The sequence below is a fragment of the Callorhinus ursinus genome, unplaced genomic scaffold (genome assembly GCF_003265705.2).
Source record: "Callorhinus ursinus isolate GAN/ISIS: 27379988/994484 unplaced genomic scaffold, GSC_fseal_2.0 scaffold11, whole genome shotgun sequence".
Lineage (NCBI taxonomy): Eukaryota > Metazoa > Chordata > Mammalia > Carnivora > Otariidae > Callorhinus > Callorhinus ursinus.
The window spans coordinates 59341219-59350565 of record NW_027397073.1 but is presented as its reverse complement, the minus strand read 5'-3'; the positions used below and the strand labels follow the sequence as shown (position 1 = coordinate 59350565).

The 9347-nt window shown below is 44.8% G+C and overlaps 2 pseudogenes; one reads left to right on the top strand and one right to left on the bottom strand.

Annotated features, from left to right (window-relative positions):
- Positions 1 to 2709: 2709 nt before the first annotated feature.
- Positions 2710 to 3644, top strand: LOC112835168 (ferritin light chain pseudogene; annotated as a pseudogene).
- A 1615-nt stretch (positions 3645 to 5259) lies between these two features.
- On the bottom strand, positions 5260 to 5416 carry LOC112835397 (U4 spliceosomal RNA; annotated as a pseudogene).
- Positions 5417 to 9347: the final 3931 nt, after the last annotated feature.

Below are 9347 nucleotides of genomic sequence, written 5' to 3'. Positions count from 1 at the left end.
TTCAAGAACACATGACTTCCTAGGTCACTGCAGAAGGGGGATGAGGGGATAGATTTCTAATGCCCAGTATGATGGTCACTAGCCACATGTGGCTATTTGTTTAAGTTCATTAAAATTAAATATAATTAAAAATTCAGGTCTTCCATGCCAGAAGACTAGTGGCTGTCATAGTGGACAGTACAGGTATGGAAAGTTTCTATCCTGGCAGAAAGTTATCAGATGGAGCTGGTGGGTTCTGTGGTCACTCTGGGAGGTGATCTACGTCACTTCTGCCACATCCCACTGGTGGGAGCCAGTCTCTTAACCCCAACTGCACTGTGATACAAGCTGGGATATATGTGTGCCAGGGAAGAAAATGGAACCGGTGAGTACAGTACCCCATCTCTCTCAGGGACCACAAGGGGATCTTCTTGGCCTGACTAGGAGTGATCCAAGAACGGCCCACCTGTGGTGCATCAGGGAGCTCAGGGAAAGCGCCACAGCAGAGCAGGAGCCACAAGAGGGGTCCTCTCCAGTATCTTGTATGATCCGAAGGTGGAGCGGGAGCAGGGAAGAGGGACATAGAGGCAGAGAAAGCCCCAAAAAGAGACTAATAGCTCATTTTTTTTCTAAGCTCCCTGCATAGGAGATTAAGTCAGATTTTATTTGATTTAGAAAAATAAAGAAATTGGGTATTTTTTCCACTTCAATAGCTCTTGGACAACTTTCATATTGTGTTTTTCTGGCCCATGAAAGCAAATGAGGAACAGCCAACATGTTCCTAAGAGTTTGAGCTGGAAGCCACCATGCATTATGTGTTCTCTGCTACCTGATATCTCCTGTCAGTCCTCCTTTGGAGGTGTTGTGGATCAAGGGGAAAAACACAGACTTTACAATCCAATAGGTCAGAGTTCCATTTCTGGAACAAAAGTCAGGTCCCATGAGCAGGATTAGGATGAGGTCTGACCCGGTGGCCACACATGCAGTCCATGCCATGATGGGGAAGGAACACAGAGACTGCACACTTGGGGCGCAGAACCAAGTGTTGGGTCACAAGGGCAGCAAGACCAAAACTGGGAAAGCAATTCAGGATGTCAGAAGCCGGGAAGATCAGGAAAAATTCAGGAAGCACAATGCAAGGCAGGTCAGGGCAAAAGGTTCACGTTGAATTCTCTGACTGTCCTGAGGGCCTTGGAGAATAGGATCCGATATTGCCAGCCAAAGGGATCAGGATCAGGCCTTGGGCAGACTCTCAACCTCTCTGAGTCTGTCTCTGCATCTTGGCCAATGAAATGGTCATTCCTGCTTCCATTTGTGGCAATGAAGACTAGGGGACATCTAACAAGTTTTCTTTATTTAATCTTCTTTTGTTGTTCATTTAGATTCTACCAAATCTTTTCAAACCTAGTTGAAACCGTGACTCCTTCGTGATGTTCGTGTGTGTGTGTGCATGTGTGCATAGTTTCTCAACTAGAATATGAGATTGTTATAAGTAGAGAACTCGCTCAGAGTAGACTTACAATAGATCTTCAGTGAGTTATTTTGTTACGTTAGATAGGCTAGGGGCCTCACTGGTCAAGCGTGAGGTCTATTTTGGACAGAATGATAACTGACATGAGCTTTTAATTGATAACCCAGACATGACTCTGGGTCGTTGTGTCAAAGAAACCGGTTCTAAAAGCAAAAGAAGTTATTCTTCTGAAAGCATAAATCTCAAGGCTTGTCTCTAGAATTCTGTGGCTAATTCTGCCCACAAGCATCAAGAAGAACATTTCACAAAAAGTCCAGAGAGAGGGACATGGATGGGGTGTCTTCTACCATGGTGGGGACTGGGGGGGACTCCACTGCCTGGGAACAGAGGCTGCGAGACAACAGGATGAAGATGCCAGAGGAAAGCCCAGCTCAGTCACAAACACTAAACAAAAAGACAGAGAATCCTTAAAGTTTGAGGGAGGTTGTCTTGGTGACAAATAGAAGGAAAATATTGTTTACTATGCAGGCTATAAACATATGGAGCAAATTACGCTGAGGATGTCAGGGGAAATTATAAATAGATTCAAAATGGATTCAGATAAATTCATGCATAGTAGACCTAATTAATAGGGTCTTAAGGGAAATTTGAGAATATTCTGTAGGCATCACTAATATTTGGAGATCAACATCACATAGGAAAACTGCAGTACTCACCCAGCACACATCTCCCAGCACCCGAGTCAGAGATAAACTGGTATGGGGGATCACTAGCCTGACATTCTGTGATTTTTATTAGGTTCTTTTCTTTTTATATCTTGGAGTCAAAAGCCTTAGAGTTCTCCTACACTGAATGAGATTAAGCAAATTTAGAGAGAATGGAAGGGTAGCTTGAAAAAAATGGTTTTTTCAAGAAATGGTTTTTTGTAGCAGAGAACACATAATGCATTTTCAAAAAATGTTTTTTTCAGAAAAAAATGTTTCTGGGAGGAAAGGTACTCTACCAGTACTAAATAATTTGTAAATACAGACAACATCCTTCATTCCAAATAACCCAGTTAAACCAGTCCTGGCATTTATTCAACCTCCAAAGCAGTCCATATGGCCCCGATGTTTGCCAGTTAGATGTGTATTACTACCAGCCGTCAGAAGCTTATCTTGCCCTGAAGACAGGAGTAAGCTTGTGCTTTAAGCCACACTCAAGCAGAAAATGCAAGAGAGAAAGGAAGTGGGTGGAGCCTGCTGTTCCTGGACATAAAAAACAAAACAAAACAGAGAAGTGCGCCCGGCGGTCCTGCGGATCTGATTCTTGCTTCAACAGTGTTTGGACGGAACAGACCCAGGGACGCCCCTCCAACCCGCCAACGACCACTCTCCAACCTCTTTTCCAGTCGCAACCTTGGGAGCCATCTTCTTGGCCACCTGCTGCCTCCGAGACCAGCCAACAGCCAATTTCGAGCTTACCTTACCACCAATCAACCATGAGCTCCCAGATTCGTCAGAATTATTCCACCGAGGTGGAGGCCGCCATCAACCGCCTGCTCAACATACATCTGCAGGTCTCTTACACCTACCTCTCTCGGGGCTTCTATTTCGACCGTGACGATGTGGCTCTGGAAGGTGTGGGCCACTTCTTCCGCGAGTTGGCTGAGGAGAAGCGCGAGGGCGCCGAGCGTCTCTTGAAGATGCAAAACCAGCGTGGCGGCCGCGCCCTCTTCCAGGACGACCAGAAGCCGTCCCAAGATGAGTGGGGGAAAACCCTGGACGCCATGGAAGCTGCCCTGGTTCTGGAGAAGAGCCTGAACCAGGCCCTTTTGGATCTGCATGCCCTGGGTTCTGCCCGCGCAGACCCCCATCTCTGTGACTTCCTGGAGAACCACTTCCTAGATGAGGAGGTGAAACTCAAGAAGATGGGCGACCACCTGACTAACCTCCGCAGGCTGGTCGGCCCCCAGGCTGGACTGGGCGAGTATCTCTTCGAGAGGCTCACTCTCAAGCACGACTAGGAGCCTCTGGAGACCAGCAGCCTTTGAGGGGGCCCCTCTGACAGCCCCCTGGTGCCAGAGCTTGTGCCTCAGCCTCTCCCTGCAGCCACGAGGCAGCTTTTTAACCACCCTGGAGCCCTCTCCCAAGCCGTGGACCAAGTGGAAACAATAAAGCTTTTTGCAGCAAAAAAAAAACAACAACAAACAAACAAAAAAAACAAAACAATTAACTTGACTAGAGAAGGGAAGGGTTGCAGTGCAGAAGAGCTTTAGAGATGTTCCAAAGTGGGCCCACCTTCTCAGTTTGTGGCTTAGGACAGGGGGTTGGAGGAGGGGGAGATGACCAGCGGAGGACACAAGGACCGGGGTGTGCAGGTGAGGACTCTGCTCTTCTCCTGCCTCCCGTCCAGGGCTCCCAAGACTAAACTATTTTAATGCTTATGCTGATTAGCTTGTTTGAGTCTGGAATGAAGAACTGTGTATGTTGACGTCTGGAATGGAAGCTGAAATGATTCCAGGGTTTTGTTGGAAATGCTAACATTAAATAAAAAGGTGTAGGTTTAAAAATGTTTCAAGAAAGTTTGGACATTCTGTCATTTGGAGTGATGCATTCAAGGAGATGTTGGAAAGCAGATGATCCATCAAGATGATGAATAATAGTACTTGCCTTAAGAACACAAAGTATTATTCTTATCCCCTCTCCCACAAAAGAAGGCTTTCTCTTATAGGTAGAGCTTTGTCCTCTGCTCCGAATTGTTAGCCTCTTCTATTTTCATGGATGACAAAGTTCTGACCATCGTAATCTTTCTCCCTGTTTTGCTCCAGGAGCATATGAAGGAATGTTGTACAGGATTAGTGTGTCATTTGTCACATATTTGTAAAATCTTGCTCTCATGATTTACAGGAGATAAAGTCCATTCCAACCACCTCCACTGGGAAACCCATTGCCAACTCAGTGACATTTTAATCTTGTTTGACCCTGACCTACAGCAAGAAGTACATTTTATGTCACGACCCAGAACACAGGCATACACTCACACACACAACTGAAATACAAGTTTCATAACATAATACTTAGCCTCACTACACAGAAGTCACTCAGGTACCTTCTATTCTCATCATTCATTTTTGGTAATGCTAGTCCATGTATTTATTACCCACAAACAGCTTGTGACCTGTAGGGGGAAAACTCTTGAGTATGAGAAGAATACATACACTCAGCTCACCCCTCACAGACGTCATATTTTCAGCCAGACCTGAGCAGCAGGTGGATCTGACAGATAATGGCATGCCCAATTTCCCTCACTGCCACTTCCAAGGGGGCTCCCCCGCCTTTTAGGAACCCTGGAAGGAGGCCTTTCCACAACCCACATGTGCTCCTGGTCAGAATGATGAGATGGTTGAAGATCTCCCTCAATCTGCCCCTCCCATGACCGGTACCACTTCAGATCTGACAGCATCCGATGCGAAGAGCTCAATGTAACTCAGCAAATGCTGATGGACAGAATGAGGAGACAGTCTATTTGTCGTTTCTCTCTGGGTTTTAAATCTTTCCATTCTATGAATGGTGTACAAATCAGGTTCACCAATGTCATGAAATAACTTCTAGACACATAATCAAATTGTACCCAAAGCATAACCTCATCCTAGTTGATAGATTTAAGTTGCATATAAATATTAGACAGGCAGATAATGAGATGGTTATGTATGACAAAAGCTCAATAAACTTAAACTCAATAAAAACTCTTAAATAATTACATTCTTATTTATGTTACTCAATTTCCAGAAAAATAAATAAATGAGAAAACTGGGAACAGAATTTAGATATTTTAAAATATCTACAGTTCCTTAAAACTCATGTCCATCCCAATTTCCCAGATCTCTTACATTCACAGTACGGGTCAATACGAATGAATATTCATTAGCAATAATCGCGCCTCGGATAAACCTCATTGGCTACGATACTGCCACTGCGCAAAGCTACGAATGAATATTCATAATAGAAGAATAGCATGTTGACTTTTTGAAGGAATCAGAGGAAGTCAGAATTAATGCATGAATGCATTTTAGAAAGGCTTTTTTAACAAGGACTGAACCAAAGGAGATTTGACCTAGGTCAAGCAGAAAACTGAATTTTAAAGTCTTCCATTCACTGAAAGAAAAGCGACTATGAAGGGATAGTTTCATAAACAACACCCACAGGTCTCTCATAAGTCATCTGTAATTTTCCCACCTGAAAGACAAGCAAACTGAGACCCAGAGTGCAATTCTCACCACCTCTATGTGGCAGGGCTAAGAGTAAAGCACAATGATTCATGGGCTCCAAGCCCATGCTTCAGAAAAAAAACAAAACAAAACTCCCTCACACGACCTCCTCAAGAATAGTTTATTTACACTTTGCTTTTTTTTTTTTAACTCTCCATGTGTTGATGAATTTCACTTCACAAATTACAATTTCTGCTCCTTTCATGGTGGTGATAGAAAATAAAGCCAAATTCTGGATCTCCAACCAAAATGTCATGAAGGGCCTTCATGTCTTCACCCTCTGTGGATTGCAAACCGTATATCCAAAGTGTACCTGCTGGCTTCATGGGTTGGTCACCCATAGGCCCATGGTGCGCCCCAGCTTCCGCGTCCCTGGCATCGGCCACCCTTCCCGTGCAGGCTGCGTCCTCAGAGCTTCCCCATTGGCCTGCACTGGGGCCGGGTAGACGGGCTATCAGTTACCTCCTCCAGCAACCATATCTGAAATCAGCCTCTCTTTCCCACTAATGATCCCTCAGGGAAGGAGGTTTCTCATGACTAAAAGTAAACGAGGTAGGGGGCACATTTATGATGCAAATAACAAAGATTGTGATAATTCTGGACCAAATAACACCTGTCTGGCGCCTGTTCAATTCCTGAACTCGCTGTGCTGCCCCCGAAAGCTGTCCTTAACCTCCGCACAAGGCCTGGCTGGGAATTCCACGGGGCTAGGTGTCTGGCCGGTTCCTCCCTGGAAAAGCTCAGGACATTTCCCCATAGGTATGGACAACTCTCTCTGGAAAAACATTTTATTTAAAAACCTATCAGTGTGCTGGTTCTGCGAAATTCCACCTAATTTAAATGCTGGACAAACTCCTTTGGCAGGCAGAAGTGCAGAGCCCTGGAGTGTGACACGGCTGAGCCTTGGGCCACGCTTCAAACAGGATCCTGCCTGTGCTCCTTCCTCAAGGAAGCTGAGGACACCAGGTAAACTTGAAAAGTGTAGGCATTGGCCAGCTTCCTGCAGAAGTTTCTAAACCCCTGCATTTCCCATCAGGACTGCTGAAAAAAAAAAGGGTCTCTCCAGGATGGCGCAGAAGGCCGTTTGGCCAGGGCCTCAAGGAGAGCCAGGGGAAGGTTCTGGGAGTGAACCAGGCTCTCTGGCCTGTCCTCATCCTTGAAGGGAAGGGAGCGGTCAGTACACCTGGGGATTCTGTTCCTCTAACTATTCCTGTTAACAGAGGCTTGCAAATCTTTTCATTTTCATCCTGACACGGTTAGTTTTGAAAGCTGAAGTTTCATGTTGAAAATATAATGAGAACCTTCGTGAATTCAGAATGAGATGCAGAAAATTGCACGGATGGCATTTCTTTCTGGGGACCGGGAAAGGGAAACCCTGGTTGCAGAAAGTGGATCTGGCACCTCCCAGAATCTTTGGGTCACTGAGCGGCACACTTCTTTGGGTTCTAATTTTCCAACTTTTTTCTGAGAAATGTCACTTCCCTTTGTCTCAGTGTCATAGAGAAGGGAGACACGCTGTGGGAAAGAGCAGTGTCTGGTACTACCAAGCAATTACTCGGAATGAAAGGCTGGCCATCATGTAACTATCACTGTGGAAAAGGGAGGTCAAGAAGCAGCCAAAAAGAAAAAAAAAAATCAATTTTTCTAGATACTACCAGAAGAAAACCAAGTGAATGTTTGGTTTGGGCTTTGTGGGTGCCCAAATAACCAGGTAAAACAGTTTTAAAAACAGCCAATATAACTATTTTGAGTTTGTGATTTTGAACAACTGGGTTGTCGGCTATTTCCCTCCCTCAGAAAGCTCACAAGGAATGAAAGTCTACTCTGTGCATCATGGAGGGACACTGGATATTTGACAACATTTTTTCAGGGACTTTCATGGTGGCAAGTACATTATGCCCTATTGCTTCAAAAATTATCCCCCTTTTATTGTTTGATTCCCAGATATGACTTCACATATTCCCTGTTCTTAAAGAACTTTTTGAATTCAGAACACAGCCCACTGAAATCTGTGGTCTTTATTCCTGGGTGTTTTCAGTCCTGGGAAACTAGCCCTGCTGACACACCCGGGTCAGGTCTCTGCTCTGGGCGAGGTGGTCCCCAGGGGCCTCCATCGCCACTCTGAACAATCCAAGTGCAGCGAGTGTCCCCACTCACTGGCCTTCTACATCTCTCCACACAGTTCGACCTGCATCAGTGACAGCCTCAAAAGCGAGGACCATTCTTTCTGGATGAGAGCCGAAGGAGAGGAAAGAGCCATTCTCTCCATGGGAATGAACTTGTCCCTGTTCTCTTGGTAGTGGAGTCTGTGACCTTGAAGACACTAAGAAGGATAGTTTTGCTCATTGTCAAATTCTTAACGCCATCTTTCCAAGCCATAGAAGTTGTCAGAAATAAAACGTGGGCATCATGAATACATTGGAAAAAGAATGGAAAATGATCAGTTATTTGTAGATAGAGTCCCCACTTACTATCCCAAATTCATTTGATAAATGCTCCTATTCCTGGTTGACTTGACCCAGATACCCACGTGAGCAGATTATCACTGGTCTTTGCTGTCAAAGAACACTGAGTGGCTGAAGTTGGATGGAACCAAGGCTGTTTAGTTGTGAGGTGCCCTCTGCAAACTCTCTGGGTGTCCGTGCCAGACTTCTGCCTCCATACTCACTGCAGGCCAATTTTGCAGCTGACTTAGAATCCATGCAAACCCCAGGGCAAACCCAAGACTGCAGGAGTTAGATACCTCTGACCCAAAGGACAGTTCCCTGCCCTGAAAGACACACTGCATGCCCTTTTCTCTCCCATGCCCCAACAAGGACCTCCCTCGCTGAGACCAACTGGCTTGCCCTGCTTGAAGGACAAAGAAGGGAACTGTTTTTTCTATAGTGCATGAGGAAGAAGGGCAGCAACATCTTTTTTTAATTTTTGTTTTATCAATATCTTCTTCCTTTTTTTAATTTTTTATTGTTATGTTAATCACCATACATTACATCATTAGTTTTTGATGTAGTGTTCCATGATTCATTGTTTGTGCATAACACCCAGTGCTCCACGCAGAATGTACCCTCTTTAATATCCATCACCAGGCTAACCCTCCCCCCACTCTCCTCCCCTCTAGAACCCACAGTTTGTTTCTCAGAGTCCATCGTCTCTCATGGTTCGTCTCCCCCTCCGATTTACTCCCCTTCACTCTTCCCCTCCTGCTATCTTCTTCTTTTTCTTTTTTCTTAACATATGTTGCATTATTTGTTTCAGAAGTACAGATCTGTGATTCAACAGTCTAGGGCAGCAACATCTTACCACTTCTAGTCTGTGTACCGCTTGGATCAAATCTTGAAATCTCCTTGGCCTTCAAAGACCAGAATCTTAGCCCCTCCAGCCACCATAGTTTCAGAAGGTGTACTAGAGATGTGGCCAAGGTTTTACCACTTGTATAAATGCCTAAGCCATTAGTTCTTGGTTATGGGAGATGATTTTGAAATTGGTGCCGTGGAGCTTCGCAATTTTATTTCTATAATATAGATGAGTATCCGTTTATTGGCATTCATACATACATGTTATCAAGATAGATTATTTCCATTTGGAATATGTTCTGAAAATCTAGAGCGGTTCTGACATGCCATTCAATGGAGTCTATTTGCAACTTTG